Genomic DNA, 17,744 nt, shown 5'->3' with positions numbered 1-17,744 from the left:
AGCAGAAATAAGTGAAATAGAAACTATAAAAATAAAAATTCATCTAAGAGTAAGTACTTTGAAAAAATAAACAAAATTGATAAACCTTTAGCCAGGCTCATCAAGAATAAAAAAGAGAGGATCCAAAGTAAGAACATCAGAAATGCAAGAAAAGTGACAACTGATACCACAGAAATACAAAGGATCACAAGCGATCACTATGAACAGTTGTATAGTGATACAATGGACAACTTACTAGGAATGAATAAATTCCTAGAAACATAAACTTCCAAGTCTGAATCGGAAAGAAATAGAACATATGAAATAAAAAATTACCAGTAATGAAATTATATCAATAACAGAAAAATTTCCCAACAAAAGTCCAGGACGAGATGGCTTCAAGATAAATTCTACCAAATGTTTAGAGAGGAGTTAACACCTATCCTTTTCAAACTATTTTAAAAAGTGCAGAGGAAGGAACACTTCTAAATTAATGCTAGGGACCTCCCTGGTGGTTCAGTGGCTAAGACTCCATGTTCCCAATGCAGGGGGCCTGGGTTCAATCCTTGATCAGGGAACTAGATCCCACATGCTGCAAATAAAAAAATAAAAATAAATATTTTTAAAATTAACTTAAAAACCTCATTCTATGATGCTGGCATCACCCTGGTACCAAAATCAGACAAAGATAGCACGTAAACACACAAAATTATAGGCCAATATCACTGATAAACATAGACACAAAAACCCTCAACAGAACATTAGCAAACCAAATTCAAAAATACATTAAGAGAATCATATGCCAACATCAAGTGGAATTTATACCAGGGATGCAAGAATGGTTCAATATCTGTAAATAAATCAATGTGACACATCATATTAACAAACTGAAGAATAAAAGTCATTTGATCATTTCACCTACACCTACTTCTTGATTCTTAATTTTAGAAAGTTTCTATCGATTTCCAACAATGAGAGATTAGAATTTTATTTACTTAGACTAAATTTAACTTTCTTCTCCCTTGCCTCATAATCTTGATAGCTATATTACAGTTTTGAATTATTTAACTGATTATTTTCATAATTGTAAATATTTATACTTCAACTTCTATTTCTTCTTCATTTTAGACACAAACTACAGACTCTCTACAATCTAGCTTGGGAATATCAGCACCTCCATTCTTTCTTTCATCTGCTCTCCATCCTTCCACTCTCAACCTCTGCCAGATTACCTTCATCTTAACACGATCAAAGCTGAAAACATTTTCATTGTTCTATAATCACCAAATTCTCCCTGTTGGGTAGCCTCTAAAAACTGAGAATCAGTAAACTGATTATTTTATTGAAGTGTTGAAGTGTTAGTCACAGTCGTGTCTGACTCTTTGCAATCCCAGGCTCCTCTGTCCATGGAATTCTCCAGGCAAGAATGCTGGAGTGGGTAGCCATTCCCTTCTCCAAGGGATCTTCCTGACCCAGGCATAGCACCCAGGTCTCCTGCATTGTAGGCAGATTCTTTACCATCTGGGGCAACAGGAAAGTCCTGGTGCTCTTTATTTTTAGCAAAAGAGGAAAGCCAGGAAGCCAGGGCTCATTATTTTATTAAAACTTTGTAAATACTGTTCACTGAAAAGCTCAGGGTTTTTTTTTGCTTTGAGCCATGATTTTGCTTCCTTCTCCCTCCATGGAATGTCATATTCCCTAAGCCGCTATGAGAGAATGTACCTAGCATAAAGATTCTTTTGTCATACTCCATTAACTGCTCAAGATCATGCTATAATTCAGTTTGCTTCATATTAGGATTGTTAATTCCTTACAGATTTTTTTCTTGGGGTTTCTAACTACATCTCTAAGTGAAAGAAAAAACATGACTTTGCCACCAGCTTTTCCTGCCCTCCTCCCTACAGCTTCTGACTTTATATGTTGCCTGGAATCCAGTCTTTTCTTCTTGATGATACACTTCTTGCAGCCCAAGGACTTTAACAATTTATGCAATGCTCATCCTGGTTTAGTTCCTCCACTGCTTGAATTGCCTTTCTGCTTTCCCCTTGGGTTTCTCCCCTTTTTACTGGAGTACATCCTTAAGTAACTTCTTAAGAAAGGGTATGTAGCTGGAACTCTGGTCAATGTTATGTGCCAGCCTGGATGGCTGGGGGACTTGGGGGAGAATGGATACGTGTAATATGTATTGGAGTCCCTTCAATGTTCACTTGAAACGATCACAACATTATTAATCAGCTACACCCCAATACAAAATGTTTTTGGTGTTTAAAAAAAAAAAGGAGGCGTTAAGGCTGGGAAAAAAAAAAAAAGAAAGGATATGTACCAAGTAAACTTTATCTGACTTCTGAAAATGTCTTTATTTGCCTTAATTTTGGCATATGTTTTGGATTAATAGAATTCTAGATCCTAAATAGTTTTCCGACAGCATTTTGCAAATCTGTTCTCAGCCTTTTTCTCAGTTTGCCCTTTCTAACACGCGGACTCCAGTTCAATCCCCTCTGGGCATCTGTCAGGCAGAAAAGATCCACCCTCCATGTCCTCTCCCGCCCCCGCCCCCCCCCCCCCCCCCCCCCCCCGCACATAACCCTGTGCACTTCAATCTCTGTTTCCATGTTCATGTCCTCTTCCCAGCTCCCAGAAATTTGTGAAAATGTCTCAACTGCTGATGCCCAATAGATCTCTCATTATCCTTGCAATTATGGGCTTATACTCTTAAGTTCTTTATCACTTAAATAGGATCTTAGGAAAGAAGGATAACCAACATATATGCTCGGTCACCTTCTTGAATCAGAATTGCATATAAATTTCATTTTTTCTTGCCCTTTTCATTAAAAAAATAAATATGAGAGCTGTATTTAACTCTCTTTTGCTAAATGCACAGACTTTAATGACACCATGTTTATACAGTAAAATTTTGCAAAATTGTTTTTTGCAATTCTGGATATTTCAGAATTACTGAAGCATTAATTGATGATTAAGGGTGAAAGAGTATAGAAGGAGGGAGTGCCTCCCACAAGTCAGAGGATACAGCCTTGTTTATTTCTCAGAACAAGTACGCATTAATCCGCAAACTTCCTGGAACAGTACCCTTTATAGAAAAACCATTGTTCCCAATTCTGATAAGTTCATAATTTCCAAGAGGAAAAGAGATACAAGCGTTTATATTTACCACCAACTAAAGTGCAAAGCAACTGAGGAATAAAGCCAATTAGCAGTCTTTATAAATCATAGTACCCCTTTATTTTCAATTCTGAAGATTTGTTTATTTGAACAAGGGCATGCGTGCTTAGCTGCTCAGTTGTGCCCAACTCTAGCCCGCCAGGCTCCTCTGTCCATGGGACTTTTTTCAGGCAAGAACGCTGGAGTGGGTATTTTCCCATTCTGTTTCCTCCTTCATGGGATTTTCCTGACCCAGGGATCAAACCCTTGTCTCCTGCCTTGCAGGCAGATTCTTTACTGCTGAGCTATTGGGGAAGGCTGTTTTCACAAAAATCTGTCTTAATAAGGTAATCATGACTGTAAAAGAATGGCCGTATTTAGTCTCTACAGAGACTATGTTTTTTGTAAGGACCGAAGATCAAATTTTCATATTATTTAGGCATGGAATCTTATTTGAGATCAACGATATTTGACTATCTTGTAACAGCTACAAATAATAATATATAAGCTACATATAGAAGGAACATAGTAATAGTACTCTGATCTCTTTAATATTAAGCAGGGTCCACAGATGAATTAGTTTTCTGTACGAATATCTGAATGTCATGTTTTCATATTGATAATACTCTTTTTAAGATAATATAATGTATGCATATTGTAGATGGTGAGAATGACTGCAATATAATTGAGTTCTGCCCAGAGGCTGCTGGACCCACATTTCCCTCTTTTGATTTGAGGCTGTAAATTGTTTTTGGAGTAAATGAGAGAAGAATTGAGGGTTTGATTCCTGGGTCGGGAAAGATGCCCTGGAGAAGGAGATGGCAACCCACTCCAGTGTTCTTACCTGGAGAATCTCGGACAGAGGAGCCTGGTGGGCTACAGTACATGTGGTCCCAGAGAGTCGGACACAGCTGAGCACACACACACATGCACACACAGAGAACAGTCTATGGAACTTAATGTGTAGATCCAACCAGTCCATCCTAGAGGAAATCAGTCCTGAATACTCATTGGAAGGACTCATGCTGAAGCTGAAACACCAATACTTTGGCCACATGATGCGAAGAACTGACTCATTGGAAAAGATCCCGATGCTGGGAAAGATTGAAGGTGGGAGGAGAAGGGGATGACAGAGGATGAGATGGTTGGATGGCATCACCGACTCAATGGACATGAGTTTGAGTAAACTCTGGGAGTTGGTGATGGACAGGGAAGCCTGGTGTGCTGTAGTCCATGGGGTCGCAAAGAGCTGAACACGACTGAGCGACTGAACTGAACTGAATGTGTGGATGATGAGATTATGTCAGTGATGCCAGGGCAGGCTGCATGAATGAAGGTTCCAACATGGTTCCAACAGAGGGAAAGAGTTAGAGAACAGACTCACTACATGGCCAATGCGGTACAGATGGGCTGAGCTCAAACAAGAAAAGGAAATGACAACCACTCCAGTATTCTTGCCTGGAGAAGTCCAAGGACAGAGGAGCCCTGCAGGCTACAGCCTGGGGGTGGGGGACGGACTGAGCAACTAATACCCGACTTGACTTTAAAACTACACTTTCAACATAAAAACCAGTAAGACAAAACTTTGAGCAAGTAGAATAACGCTGGGCTTACATGTTTTCATGTTTTCAGATAATGATGAGTGACTTGAGTTTTGAGACCCCATTAATTAGATGACTGCCTTCTGCCTATAGAACCAGAGGACCACGTATGTACAGGCTGCGCATGTGTGTACATGCTGAATTAAAGTGCTGTCTAGCTGCCTGAGGACCTCTGTACAGGCCCATGATTGAGGCCATGAAATGACTGGGGGCAGAATGACCTAGAAGTCTGCTGCATCTCACTCCAGGTCAGAGGCAAAGGGTTTAGGGTCGGATCAAGAACCACCCACCTGAGGATGTGACTTATTTCATCCTTCTTCCTGCTTCCACTGAGACTTAGTAAAAGCACCTAGAAGGAATGGATGGATGAAAGGAAGGGAGAGAGGGAGACAGTAAGAGAGCAACCTCTGTGAGACGAGACTAAGCTCCTGACAGTGGAGATCTGGGTCTGGTGGCTTCATTTTATATAACACTTCACACACTTTTTCACTTAGTAAACCCTCAAGGTGTCTGTTCCCCTGGGAAACAAATGACAAAGCCTCAAAGAACCCAAGATCAGATCTTCTCTGTGACACCCCCGAAGAGCTCTACATCCCACTCTTGTTGGGATGTAGCTTTTGTTGGATTAGCCTTTGTTTGAAATGGATCGCCTGGGCTCTTAGCCACTCTCCACCTGATTTGTGACAGGATAAGGACAACATTTCAAATTGCACATCTGACGGTCTCAGGCCAAGGGGAGAGAGAGCTAACACAGAAAGCTCCACCAAGATTCATTTTTAAAGCAACAAGCTTCTATCCCATGAGCTGCCATTTATTCGAAAGGTCATCTGTTCAAGTCCTTGGCCACTTGGCTTCCTGTAAACCATTTTGCAGATAACCTAACTTGGGAAAGAATCTCATGCCTGGGGTCAGTTTCTTTTAGGGAACATTTACTCAGAATTTGAATGAGCTGGCTTCCCTGGAGGGCCAGTGGTTTGACCTTGGCCTCTGGTCTGGCAGGGACTCGTGGGTACATAGAGTCCTGGGTATCTGTCTCCCTACATATCTTGCTGTTGAAAGCTACCAGCATGTAAGTACCTTGCACCCCTCCCGACCTCCACCTGCAGTTGAAATGATCAGAGACAAAATTCTTGGCAAAAGATTCCCAGCTGTGGAATTTGCAGTTGTTGGCATGTGGCCAGAGCCTGGGTCTGTCCGTTTTGTGGATCTAGGGTGAGGCAGAGGTTGAGATTCACCTGCTTGGTTTTTTCCCCTCATACAAAGGACCTTTCCAGAGTTGGTCTGGAACCACACTCAATACGTATGGAGGGCTGATTCTTAATTGAGGACAGCCATGGTGCAAATGAGCTTTAAACATTGCCACTCACTCCACACACAGATCCCAGAGGTATTACAACCTGGGCACCGAAGCCCATTTTCAGTTTTCCAGGTTTTCACACCGAGCCCAGAGCTGATTATTAATTACTTGTCTTCCTTGACTTGTATCTGACAGGGCTTTTACCTTCTTCCACTAATACAGAGGAGTCTTTCCCCAAGACAATGCGAATAATTTCTTCATCACTCAGCACAGTTTTCCCCTTTCTTGACAATGCAGTGTTCACATTTCTAAAGAAGCAGCTTGCTTTTCCATTTTACCTGAACCCTCCGTGGGCATAGATCCTAATGTCTTGACAGATGCCAGTCCCAATTAATTTATGGTGAGATTGCAAAGGGTAACAAGGGGCTGACTAACAGATAACAGGGCAGGATTCCCTGCTGGGTCAGGGCAGGACTGAGGCTGCGTTGCTGCCTTTGAACTCGCGGATGGGACAAGTGCTGCCTCCATCACCGAGAGGCAGCATTAGGTGCAGAAGGGGTCCTCATTGTTGCCGAGATTTCGCAGCTAAGCCTCCCAGACAACTGCACTTCCTTTCCCCAACGCAACTTCCTAAAGATGAAAAGTCACCAACAGAAGTCAGAGAGGATGCATATATTATGTCCAACTTCATTGTATTTAAATTAATGTGACTTGGTGGCCCCATCCTACTTGGAGCAAGGAATCTGTCTTTCCTCTCCAGATCCCTCTCTTGGATAGAACCAGGAATCCCAGGAGGCCCCTTGGGATGCAGTGGGCACCCCTGGGATTCCTGGACCTACTCAGGAGAGGAATCTGGGGATTCCTCTGTCATGATCAGTGCAAAGGGCCCCATCCCCCACGGCTCTCCTTGCTCCCACTGTATGTACCCAGGGACAGGGTAAGAGAACCTTCAAGCATCAGCTGCCCACCCCACCATGCCCAGAAGCCCCTCTGCTTTCCAATCCTCTAAGCAGGCTCACACCCACTCCAGTGTTCTTGCCTGGAGAATCCCAGAGACAGGGGAGTGTGGTGGGCTCCGGTCTACAGGGTTGCACAGAGTCGGACGACTGAAGCGACTTAGCAGCACCAGCAGCAGCAGCAGGCTCACAGTCCTCTCCCTTGAATAACAACCCAGTGATGGTTAATTCCTTGCTAAAAACACTCTAAAGAAAAAGAGTAACGAGGGCTCTTCTACAAAATGTATTATAGACATAGACCAGAGTTTTTAGAAAATCTTGAGGAAGGCATGCGCCTCAAATGTTGGCTGAAGTTATTTTTACTATAATGGTATGTTTTCCAAAGAAAGTATAAATATCTTGTGTTTATCCAACTATAAAAAGCACAAATTCAACACAAACAAAACTAAAATAAACAGCCAAATTCAATTTAACAATACTGATAGAACATGTCAGATAATAAGATTTTAACTGAAATGGAACTGCCACTTTTAGAAGTAATTAAAATAATTGTTGACATTTTCTGAGCAAGTTCCTGGCCACAGTATGAACTGACTTCTTTATCTAACTCCACAATAGCTCCAGCACTCAGTACAGGGTCTGTATGTGCTGTGCTCAGTTGCTTCAGTCGTGTCTGACTCTTTGCAACCCTTTGGACTGTAGCTCACCAGGCTCCTCTTTCCATGGGATTTTTTAGGCAAGAATACTGGAGTGGGTTGCCATTTCCTCCTCCAGGGATCTTCCTGACCCAAAGATTGAACCTGAGTCTCCCTCAGCTCCTGCATTGCAGGCAGATTCTTTCCCGGTTGAGCCATCTGGGTACTACTGTTAATTCCCATATTACTGAGAAAGACAATGGGCCCAGAGAGGTTAGATTATTCTTCAGATGAGGAGATTCATCTGAAAGGGTGCAGAGTCCAAGCTTTGAACCCAAGATATCTGACCCAGGGCCTCTACCTCTTCTCCACTCATGCAGAAGAACAGATACCAATTTGATATCTTTATATTGATTCTGAGAACATTCTCCAAAAAAGTCAAATTCACAGAGAATCAGTCTTGCTCTCCTGTTCCATGTAGTGATGTAGTGATTATTTGTAACGATTACCAACTTGTGTTGGGATGCATGATATGAACAAGGGAGTCTTGTGCTACTCTGACGTCAGAAATTTTTGCCATGGCCTCTTTGAGGAATCATTGATCTCTAAATAAAGGTCAGTAATAGGTTGTCTTACTCGATAATTTGCTGCCCTGGCAAAGATGTTATAAATGATGTCTCTGCTTTCCCAAATAGTCTAAAGACAACTGTAAGACTTATTTACCAAATTAGTGTATTCTAACTGGCATGGCCCTTTCCTTCTACATGAATAGAGGTAATAGAAACCTATGACTCTGCTAAATTTCTTTTATGTAAATAAGGAGTACGAGCGTCTAGGTCTCTAAATGAATTCTGGTGGCTCCCTGTGGAGTCTGCTCCCAGAAGCCCACAGCCCCACACTTGCTTTAGAGTTAACTCTAAAAACATACACACTACTACATATAGAGTAGGTAAACAGCAAGCACCTACTGTGGAGCACAGGGAACCCTACTATTTATCTTGGAATAATCTATAATGGAAAAGAATCTTGGACTTCTCTGGTGGTTCAGTGGTTAGGAGTCAGTGTTATAACTGCTGGGGCCTGGACTCAATCCCTGGTGGGAGATCTAAGCCGTGAAACACAGCCAAAAAAAAAAGGAAAGAAAGAAAGAAAGAAATCCGAGAAAGAATATGTATATTTTTAATTGAAGTATTTGCAATGTACATGTATAGATGTATAACTGAATCACTTGGCTATACACTTGAAACTAACACAACATTGCAAATATGTCAATAAAAAAAAAATCTCAGGAGAGCTAGTGAGTTTGGGGATTAATATGACGCAGCCGATGCTGTCAGGGCCCTGCTTGCATTCCTTGAAGCTCACTGATTCATCGTCCTTCTCTGGCTGACTTTCAGCTGTCTACACCTGCACTGAGGATTTTTTTTCTGAAACCATTCACTTTCCTGAATGTGGTCCTGCTCAGAAGTCGAAAAGTGATGGGGAATTAACACCCCCAGCCTTGACTCCAGTAGCAGTACCTGGGCTTCCCTGGTGGCTCAGATGGTTAAGAATCTGCCTACAATGCAGGAGACCTGGGTTCAGTCCCTGGGTTGGGAAGATCCCCTGGAGTAGGAAATGGCAACCTACTCCAGTATTCTTGCCTGGAGAATTCCATGGACAGGGGAGCTTGGCAGGCTATAGTCCATTGGGTCGCAAAAAGTGGGACTGAGCAACCAACACTTTCACTTCACTTCCTCCCCTGACTCCAGAGGCAACACTCAACCTGTAACTCTCGGGTGCCGGTGTAGGAAAGGTATGTTTTAATTAATTCTTTGCAGGCTTGAAGTGAATTTGGCAGTGTTCATTAACACCTCCCGGCTCCTGTCATTGACCACTTTTTCAACATTCAGTTCTGACTGCATCCATTTCAACTCTGTCTGTTCTTTTCTAACTTCCTTTAATAATGTTAAATCATCCAAATTCTTTTCTGTCTCGTCTCAGAGCTGTTTTACTACTGATGAGGTCTGAGCTATACTGTTTTAAATGACTCTGTCCCAACTGACATAGGCCACCATCAATGACTCAAAGTTGCTTACAGATTTGGCTGGCATTAATTTTCCCAGGGAAGGACCCTGTTGGAACCGTGGTGTTTAATTCATGCGCTATTCTGCCATCAATCGTCCTCACCTTGAGTAATTTCTGGAACTCGGCGAACTCCTCTCAGCTCACACAGCCACTGGGCACCTCCATAAACAGCTAAAGCCCGTTTTTTAAAAAAGGAGCTTATGGAAGAATTAATCAGATTTTTCAAATACTAGATAATATATGGGTTACATACATACATTCATTTTTAAGAATAAGAGGACTGACATAATTATGCAACAAAATCAGTCAGAATAAAGGTTTCTGTTTTGTTATGAGTAAATAATGTTTGCTCCTTGAGAAGGAAGGAGAAATTCCAGAGGAAAATAAATGACCAGCCCTTTTGATACAAGTATAAAGTCTATCAGAGGAAAAAGTACAGCTCTGGTTATGTGTGTTAACAAAATGCTGTACTGAACGTTCTGGTAGCTGTTGAGGACAAATAAAGACACTCTTGGCTTCAGAGTCTGGCTAAAGACATTTTCAAGTTTTGTAGAATTCTAGGGTTCCACAAGATGATTATGCAAGAAGTGTGAACCTGTCAAATGTAGGTATAGACTCATAGAATTTTCTAACATTTTCATCTCCTGCTTGAATAACATACCAAGCACGAAATACTAATCGGTGGCTAGGAAATGCTCCAGAGTGTCTGCTTCAAAATTACTGTAGATTAAAACAAAGAAAAAAACTAGTAGAGGAAGTTCTGAATACCTTTGTACCTTGGGGAGAAAATAAAGAATGTAGTATCAGGGTGTGTTTTTCTGTTTGTATATTTGGTTTTTGTTTTGTTTTAATGTGCACTGTGTTTTTGTTAGAGAGGTAGTACATACTTGGGCTTCCCAGGCGGCGCTAGTGGTAAAGAACCCGCCTGCCAATGCAGGAGGCATAAGAGACATGGTTGGATCCCTGGGTCAGGAAGATCCCCAGGAGGGGGGCATGGCAACCCACTCCAGTATTCTTGCCTGGAGAATCCCGTGGACAGAGGAGCCTGGCGGGCTATAGTGCATGGGGATGCAAAGAGTCGGACGTGACTGAAGCGACTTAGCATGCAGCAAGCACATACTCAAAAAGGGTAAATTCATGAAAGGAAAAAAGTAACCCAACTCTCCAAACACAAATTTAAATGTGTTGGTATATTCCCTATCAGCCTTTGCTAATAGATCCCACATGAATTTGTTTTTTCTTCCCATATTTCTGGTTTCATATTGCATGTACATACTGCATCTTGCTTTTTTAAAAATTAAGTATTATAAGCACTTAATACCATTACATACACTTAATATATATCATTTGGAATGGGTATAATAGTTTTGGAAAAGCAGTCCTCCAGGGTTTGGCATTTAGCAGGTTTCCAGTCTTTTAACTAATAAGCAAATACAAATGCTCTTAAAAACTAGAAGTCTATTTTTTTGTTACTTATAATTATTTCTCGGAGAAGGCAATGGCACCCCACTCCAGTACTCTTGCCTGGAAAACGGACATGAACATGGACAGAGGAGCCTGGTAGGCTGCAGTCCATGGTGTTGCAAAGAGTCAGACATGACTGAGCGACTTCACTTTCACTTTTCACTTTCATGCATTGGAGAAGGAAATGGCAACCCACTCCAGTGTTCTTGCCTGGAGAATCCCAGGGACGGGGAAGCCTGGTGGGCTGCCGTCTATGGTGTCGCACAGAATCGGACACGACTGAAGTGACTTAGCAGCAGCAGCAGCATAATTATTTCTTGAGGCTAGCTTCCCAAAAGTCATGCAACTGGGTCCAAGGTTGTGTACATCATAAGGATGATGACAATTTGTCTAATTGCTCTCCTAAAGCATGCCCATCAGAATTCTCTTACTCTTGCTGGTATTTATATTTTCCTTCTTTCCATCCTTCCTTTGGTGGCTGTTTACAGCTATCACAGGAAAAAAACCACTGCTAATTAGATAGGTGTCAGTGCTGTGTCCCTGGTGGCTCAGATGATAAAGAATTCGCCTGCAACGCAGGAGACCTGGGTTTGATCCCTGGGTCAGGAAGATCCCCTGGAGGAGGGCATGGCAACCCACTCCAGTACTCTTGCCTGGAGAATTCTGTGGACAGAGGAGCCTGGCAGCCTGCAGTCCATGGGGTCATAGAGTCAGACATAACTGAGCAACTAACACTTACACTTTTTCAGAGTTGTCTTCTTTTAAACTGTAGCTATTTGATTATTACTGAGATGCAATATTTTTCCCATAAAATTTATAGTTCCTCTTTCACTATCTAGTATTTTTTTATTTTTTATTTTCCTATCCACTTGTAACAGGGCTTCTATAATGGAGAATTAGAGCTTCCCGGGTGGCACTAGTGTTAAAGAACCCACCTGCTAATGCAGCAGATGTGGGTTCAACTCCTGGGTCAGGAAGATCCCCTGGGGTAGGAAATGGCAACCATTCCAGTTAGTATTCTTGCCTGGAAAATCCCATGGACAGAGGAGCCGGAGGGCTAAATCCACGGGGTCACATGGAGTCAGACACGACTGAGCACGCATACATACACAATGGAGGATTTACCCCAGGTCAACTTCCTAGATCTTTGTTTTCTCCCAGACACAGACAGAATCGTGACTCCTGTCAGGATGATCCTTGGGCTGACTCATTTGCCTGAGGATTTCCAAAGCTGCTCATTCCAGCACCATCAAGATGGAAGCTCCTGAGGCTGACTAGGATCCCAGCATGTCTGTGAGGTCACCATTTCCAGCCAGACCCAGAGACAAGCAGCATATACACATCTTCTTTCTGGTAGCCAGGAGCTGCTGCTATCTGCCGGGCACTATCTTTACAAAAGGGAGTCGGGAGTTGCCGCTCTAAACCCCCAGCCTCTTGTGGGATGGTTTTATGTATGAGATTAGAACTTTTAAGCTATCTTTCCCCTTGTCGGGGGGGGGGGGGGGGGGGCCCACAAGGGGAGAAATAATTCAGCAAGAAAGATATCACCTAAAACAAATTTTGATTAAGCACTCATGAGACTGCTGCATTAAAAACTGCCCCAGAAAGTGATTACAAGGATATGAGAATTGAATTTTCTGAGTGTCTGGACCTCTGAGCTGGCCCAGTTTTGCCTCAGGGTCATATCTCAGGGCCCTGCTACTCAAAGTATGGTCCAAGGACCCGCGATGTCAATGTGGCCTGGGAACTTGTTAGACTCACAGCCCCGTCCCCTCCCAGACCTAGTGCATCAGCCTGGAGTCTACTGATAATCCAAACACATGTTAAATTTGAGAGGCACTGGTAAAGCAGTGGTGTCAATTCTGGCATAACACATTTAGAATCCCACAAGGCGCTTGAGTGCAATATGAATGTCCAGGCCTCGCCCCCAGAGAGCAGGGATTGGCCTTTAGAATTGTTTAGAAGCTCTCTAGCCATGCCCTGTGCATCCAGAGATGAGAACTGACCTAGAGTTTCTAAAAATTCCTTCTAACAAGGCAACATTGATTAAAAAAACAAAAACAAAACACTCTCTCTGAAATGTGAGGTCTTCAAATTCCATGCTTCTTAACTGTTACACTTTATGATTAAACCCCCAAATCAGCTCCTGGAGGAGAGGGAAACACTGAAAAAGACATTTTTTTTTTTAACTTTGTTTTGGCCAGTTTCAAGAGCACTAGGTATCTCAGATAAGAAATGAAATATCACAAACACACAAAACTGGAGAAGGAAACGGCAACCCACTCCAATATTCTTGCCTGGAAAATCCCACGGACAGAGGACGCTGGTGGGCTACACTTCACAGGGTCACACGACTGAACATGCACGCATGAGGGGGTAGAAGGAGATGGGTTGGTAGCAAAAAACAGGTAGAACTAAAAAAAAAGCACACACCCACAAAACAACTGAAATCTTGCTGCTAAATGCTTCTTAGTAATGACAATCCCTGCCTCGGTCATGTTCTTACTCCCTGGCATGGGTGACACAGCACACTAAAATGACCCACTTTTGTGGTAATTAAGATGGGTGAGGCTTCCCTGGTGGCTCAGGAATAAAGAATCCGCCTGCCAGCATAGCAGATGTGGGTTTGATCCCTGGCTAGGAGGATCCCACGTGCCTTGGAGCAACTAAACCCGTGCGCCACAACTACTGAGCCTGCGCTCTAGGGCGCGGGAGCCAGAACTACTGAGCCTGCGCTCTAGGGCGCGGGAGCCGGAACTACTGAGCCTGCGCTCTAGGGCGCGGGAGCCGGAACTACTGAGCCTGCGCTCTAGGGCGCGGGAGCCGGAACTACTGAGCCTGCGCTCTAGGGCGCGGGAGCCACAACTACTGAGCCTGCGCTCTAGGGCGCGGGAGCCAGAACTACTGAGCCTGCGCTCTAGGGCGCGGGAGCCACAACTACTGAGCCCACGTGCTGCAACCGCCGAAGCCCAGGTGCCCTAGGGCCCACACTCTGTAACAAGCCACAGCCACAGGAAGCCCCCATATAGCACTGGAAAGTAGCCCCCACTCGCCACAACTAGAGAAGAGCCTGTGTAGCAATGAAGACCTGGCACAGCCAAATAAAGAATTAAAACATTAAAAAAAAAAAAAGGGTAAAATAGTCCGGCTGGCCCTGCCACCACCCCGTGTCTTCAGGCTACCATAAAAGCAATTTCAAAGCTAACTCTCCAGTGTTCACGAGTCACTTCCCGAAGTGATGACCGGCCCACGGGGTAGAAACCTCCTGTGCTATCTGAATTCATGATGCTGCTGAATATGGCATCTGCTTTTTAATTCTGGCTTCTTCTGTCCAGAAGACCAGTGTGCAGTGCCCAAGAGTGCATGTCTCTTCTCTTAACAGAGGTGCCACAGTGGGTGGGTCAGGGCGGCTGATGGAAACAAGGCCTCATAAAGCTTTTCATTCACTAGCCACACGGGCCCTGCTGCCTGAAGTCAGTTCCTACTGTTCCAAGACACTGATCTCCCAGCTGAGAGGCTGCCAGATACCCAATGGGGTGGCCTGTAGCTATACACCAACTGTTCACCTCTTTGTGCTTTGTAATAGGACCGGTTTCCATGTCTTCTTGAAGGTAACAAAGTTGGTAACTCTTGCATAATAGCAGTGTTTTCAAATTTTCTTGAGACTTTAATATGCCTAAAAATTATGAGGCCCCTAAAGAGGTTTTTGCTTTTTTTTTTTTTCATGTAGGTTATATCCAGTAGTGTACTGGAGTCAGCTGGTACCAGTTCATGAGAATACAACATTCAGGAACTTTTCAAGCCAAATGTTAAAACATTAGAAACTTAAGATTGGCCACAAAGGGAATATTTATACCATGGAAATTGGCAAATGCTATTAATAACTATCAGAATCTTTTTTCTTTTTTGGGAGATTGGGTTTAGTAGCAAACCACAGATTCTGTTTACATTTTAGACATTAAAATGGAGATTTTTTGAAAATGCTTCCGTTAAAAATAACAACAAACCCATTGCTCAGCCATAAAAAGGAATGAAATAATGCCATTTGCAGCAACAGGATAGACCTAGAGGTCATACTAAGTCAACTAAAGACAAATACATCACTTTAATGTGAAATCTAAAAAGAATTATACAAATGAACTTATTTATGAACAGAAACAGGCTTACATAGAAAACAAAAATTTATGGTTACCAAAGTGGAAAGAAGTTGTGGGGTGGTAAATTAGGAGTTTGGGATTAACAAATACAAACTATCAAATATAAAACAAATAACAAGGTCTTAATGTATAGCATAGGGAACTATATTCAACATCTTGTAACAATCCACAATGGAAGGAATCTGAAAAATAATATGTATTACATGTATAACTGAATCATTTTGCTGTACACCAGAAACTAACATTATAAATCAACTATACGTCAATAAAAAATAATTTTAAATATAATGACAAATCCATTACATGTTAACATCAATACCATATTTTTTACAAAGGAAAAATTTCCCCCAATGATTTAATGAGGAGTTACCTTGGTTTTTATTTTGGCATATCTCTTTAACAGCTGGATTGATAGAAGAGTCAGATTTTTCATATCTTGCTTCTGCATTCAATCTGGCATGTAATCACACGTCACCTGGCCTCTGGAGAGGAGCAACCCCACGTCCAAGGAGCAGTGGGTACACAGGTGCAGGAGGGCCGAGAGGAGCTACTCCACGTTCAAGGTCAGGAGGGGTGACCTTGTCCAAGGTAAGGAGCAGTGGCTGTGCTTTGCTGGAGCAGCCGTGGAGAGATACCCCAGGTCCAAAGTAAGAGAAACCCAAGTGAGACAGTAGGTGTTGCAAGAGGGCATCAGAGGACAGACACTGAAACCATACTCACAGAAAACTAGCCAATCTGATCACATGGACCACAGCCTTGTCTAACTCAATAAAACTAAGGCCTGTGGGGCTACCCAAGACGGGCAGGTCATGGTGGAGAGGTCTGACAGAATGTGGTCCACTGGAGAAGGGAATGGCAAACCACTTCAGTATTCTTGCCTTGAGAACCCCATAAACAGTATGAAAAGGCAAAATGATAGGATACTGAAAGAGGAACTCCCCAGGTCAGTAGGTGCCCAATATGCTACTGGAGATCAGTGGAGAAATAACTCCAGAAAGAATGAAGGGATGGAGCCAAAGCAAAAACAATACCCAGCTGTGGACGTGACTGGTGGATGTGACTAGAAGCAAGGTCCGATGCTGTAAAGAGCAATATTGCATAGGAACCTGGAATGTCAGGTCCATGAATCAAGGCAAATTGGAAGTGGTCAAACAGGAGATGGCAAGAGTGAATGTCAACATTCTAGGAATCAGCGAACTAAAATGGACTGGAATGGGTGAATTTAACTCAGATGACCATTATATCTACTACTGCGGGCAGGAATCCCTTAGAAGAAATGGAATAGCCATCATGGTCAACAAGAGAGTCTGAAATGTAGTACTTGATGCAATCTCAAAAACGACAGAATGATCTCTGTTCATTTCCAAGGCAAAGCCTTCATTATCATGGTAATCTAAGTCTATGCCCCAACCAGTAATGCTGAAGAAGATGAAGTTGAATGGTTCTATGAAGACCTACAAAACCTTTTAGAACTAACACCCAAAAAAGATGTCCTTTTCATTATAGGGGACTGGAATGCAAAAGTAGGAAGTCAAGAAACACCTGGAGTCACAGGCAAATTTGGCCTTAGAGTACGGAATGAAGCAGGGCAAAGGCTAATAGAGTTTTGCCAAGAGAACACACTGGTCATAGCAAACACCCTCTTCCAACAACACAAAAGAAGACTCTACACATGGACATCACCTGATGGTCACATGCCGAAATCAGATTGATTATATTCTTTGCAGCCAAAGATGGAGAAGCTCTATACAGTCAGCAAAAACAAGACCGGGAGCTGACTGTGGCTCAGATCATGAACTCCTTATTGCCAAATTCAGACTTAAATTGAAGAAAGTAGGGAAAACCACTAGACCAGTCAGGTATGACCTAAATCAAATCCCTCATGATTATACAGTGGACGTGAAAAATGGATTTAAGGGACTAGATTTGATAAAGTACTTGATGGAGGTTCGTGACATTGTACAGGAGACAGGGATCAAGACCATTCCCATGGAAAAGAAATGCAAAAAAGCAAAATGGCTGTCTGAGGAGGCCTTACAAATAGCTGTGAAAAGAAGAGAAGCGAAAAGCAAAGGAGAAAAGGAAAGATATAAGCATCTGAATGCAGAGTTCCAAAGAATAGCAAGGAGAGATAAGAAAGCCTTCTTTGCAATCAATGCAAAGAAATAGAGGAAAACAACAGAATGGGAAAGACTAGAGATCTCTTCAAGAAAATTAGAGATACCAAGGGGACATTTCATGCAAAGATGGGCTCGATAAAGGACAGAAATGGTATGGACCTAACAGAAGCAGAAGATATTAAGAAGAGGTGGCAAGAATACACAAAGGAAAGAAAAAAAAAGAATACACAAAAGAACTGTACAAAAAAGAGCTTCACGACCCAGATAATCACGATGGTGTGATCATTCACCTAGAGCCAGACGTCCTGG

General features: G+C 42.7%; 1 pseudogene; it reads right to left on the bottom strand.

The window, feature by feature from the left end:
- Positions 1-5,217: 5,217 nt before the first annotated feature.
- LOC139185189 (protein MIX23-like) lies at positions 5,218-13,138 on the bottom strand (annotated as a pseudogene).
- Between the last annotated feature and the right edge of the window lie 4,606 nt (positions 13,139-17,744).

This window comes from Bos indicus, chromosome 10, assembly GCF_029378745.1.
Source record: "Bos indicus isolate NIAB-ARS_2022 breed Sahiwal x Tharparkar chromosome 10, NIAB-ARS_B.indTharparkar_mat_pri_1.0, whole genome shotgun sequence".
Classification (NCBI taxonomy): domain Eukaryota; kingdom Metazoa; phylum Chordata; class Mammalia; order Artiodactyla; family Bovidae; genus Bos; species Bos indicus.
This window is presented reverse-complemented; position numbering and strand designations above follow the sequence as displayed.